This window comes from Rhagoletis pomonella, unplaced genomic scaffold, assembly GCF_013731165.1.
Source record: "Rhagoletis pomonella isolate Grant_MI unplaced genomic scaffold, Rhpom_1.0 Rhpom_scaffold_00001, whole genome shotgun sequence".
In the NCBI taxonomy this organism is placed as follows: Eukaryota; Metazoa; Arthropoda; class Insecta; order Diptera; family Tephritidae; genus Rhagoletis; species Rhagoletis pomonella.
In genome coordinates this window covers 25996290-25999304 of record NW_023458555.1, presented here as the reverse complement: position 1 = coordinate 25999304, position 3015 = coordinate 25996290, and positions in this window count along the sequence as shown.

The window sequence follows — 3015 nt, the reverse complement described above, 5'->3', positions numbered from 1 at the left end:
AGAGCTTGATATCAGTTAGTTAGTCTTGGTCATTTGTCGAAAGCAGGCGTGTGTGTACTTGCCGGTGCTTGTGGTTTCAACAGCGTTTTCCTGTAAAATTTGATCAAAGGCGTGTATACATGGCGTATGAGTAACGCTATTCTCTTTTTTTCTGACTGTGAATTGGTGCGAAAAAGTTCCGTTTCTATTTCTGCCACAAAATGACACCGTCTAACAAAACCCGTGTAAAATCAAAATTTTTTTTAACTTTGCACAATAATTAAAAATATTTGCCAAAGTTGCACAATAATAATATTCCAGCTAAAATGGTTACAAAATACCGTTGATTTTTGAAAATTTTTTGCTGACGGTGTCAAACATTTTCGTCCATACAAAGTACTAACTATGTTCGACATATACGACATTTTATTTATACGGAAGAAAATAATAATACCGCCAGCAAAAAAAAATAAGTTTTCAAAAATTAGCGCGAATTATTAGCCTTTTGGTATCTGCACTTTATTGTTTTTAAATTTTTGTTGTTGTTGTGAATTTTTTTTAATTTTTCAACATAGTGTGAGATGTGGATTCATTTAGTTTTTAAGTGGTATATAATAAACTGGACTTTAATAAAATATAATTAAATATTGAATAAAACGAAAGTAAAATAGGTAAAACTGGTCAATCAATTTAATCAAAGTTGTAAACCGAAGAAAATTATTAGAAAAATTCTTAACATTTTCTTACTTTTTGATATGAATTTGTAAAACAGTTCTGAGTATGCAGTTTTATAACCCATAGAATATTAGTACTATATGGTGCACGTTTTGAATATTCTAAAAAAAACGCTTTGATTTTGATAAGTTTTTGTTTGCAAATAGTCTTTTTCGGTTTTTATACCCGAGCGCACTTGTGCACAAGGGTATATTAATTTTGTTCACATTACGGTTGTTTGTAACAGGCAAAACGAATCGAGATAGATATAGACAAATGCATACATAAATGATCAGAATGAAAAGAGAAATCGATTAAGCGGTGACTGTCTGTCCGTCCGTCCGTCTGTCCGTCCGTCTGTGCACACGATAACTCGAGTAAAAATTAAGATATCCTAACGAAGCTTGGCACGTGTACTTCTTTCGGGTGTAGGACGGACGGTATTGAAAATGGGCAAAATCGGACAATAACCACGCCTACCTCCCATATAACGGTAATTTTCAGAAATACGAAAATGGCGATATTTTAGTAACTACTGAAGATTATTCACTCAAAATTGATATTTACAATAAGTCTTAGACAAAAAATAAGAATATTATAAATTTTTGGAAAATGGGCGTAGCCACGCCCACTTATGGTTACATGTGTTTATCTTGGTAACCGCTGCATCAATTTCTTCCAAATTCGGCACAGTTGTTGGCCTTGATATAACATACGAAATGGCCGAATATTTTGAAAATCGGAGAATAACCACGCCCACATCCCATATAACGGTAATTTAGAGAAATACGAAATCTTCGATAAATCAGTAAATATTAAAGCTAATTTATTCAAAATTGATGCTTGCAACAAATCTTTACCAAGAAATACGGTTATGATAAAGTTTTGGAAAATGGGCGTGGCACCGCCCACTTATGATCACATATATGTATCTCGGTAACCGTTCTACCAATTTGTACCAAACTTGGTGTGGTTATTGTTGAAATCGAACTAAAATTACGACCGCTTTTCATATAACGGTAAATTTCAGAAATGCTTGAAACTTCAATATTTCGAAATTTAAGGACGCTAATTTACTCAAAATTGATACACCCCGGCTTGCCATGTAGCGGTAGCTTTCGGAAAGGTGAAAAACATATATGTATTTAATACTTGCGCCTGGTATTTAATGTTCGGCTCCGCCCGAACTTAGACATTCTTACTTGTTTAATGTAAACTTTTTACAAATTTTTTTATTATTTAATTTAAACAATTCGAAACCTTTTGGAAAAATTACCTTGAAGGGTATATTTCTAATTAAAGATGGCAAAGTTAAAATCGAACGTACGTACATGGCGTATGAGTAACATACTCGTCTCGTTTGAGTAACTCATATGCCATGTAAATATGGACTATCGATTTTAAGTTTGCCGTGGTAATTGGTCGACCCAATATAGATCATTTTAATCTGATTTCAGATTCGTAGCCAACGACCTCAAGAACCGCTGAGTGGTAAGTTTTAAGCGAATCTAATCCATTTAAATTTTTTGGTCGACATATTGGGTCCGTCATATCGAATTTGTCCAATCCATCTTCAGATTCGTAAAATCAGCGATTGCAAAACCGCCGAGTCAAAACGCTTCAAGCAAATTTTTAATTTATAGTTAGCTTAGATGCTATTATAAACTGCCATCTTGAATTCTTAAAAACGCCAAACGGCATTTAAAAATACTTTAAACTAAATTTTACAAAAAGTTTCGAATTGTTTAAATCAAACCAAACCGCTTCGCAGAGTGTCCTATATATTTTATGGAATAAAATGCACAAGCTCATTTGTATACCAAATTACACATAATCTGATCAAATTTTCATAATAGATATGTATTTACATACATGTAAAAAACCGCAAATGAAAAAAAAATTAATAAAAAATCAATGCAGCACTCTAGTTAAAAAACTGCGTACCAAAAGTATTTTACAAAGTCATGTCACGAAGTTAGAAAATCTGATGAAAATTTGAAGAATTTTTCTAATAGTTTTGCTTGGTTTAAAACTTTGATTAAGGCTGTTTTCAGCTGACCAATGGCGTATATTTTAATCAAACATCAACGAAAAAGCTTAAAATGAACATCATGTTAATATTCAAAAAAAAAAAAAAAAAAAAACCCATTTTGAAATTTTTTGCTTCTAACTTTATGTATATGCCATTTTATAGCGTGTATCCACCAACAATTCGCTGTTAGCTTATATTGCTTTGTATCAGCGACTGATAAATTTATACTACTACTTACAAACATAACAAAGCAGTATCAATTTTTTGAGTTTGTGCAATACTGCAAACAA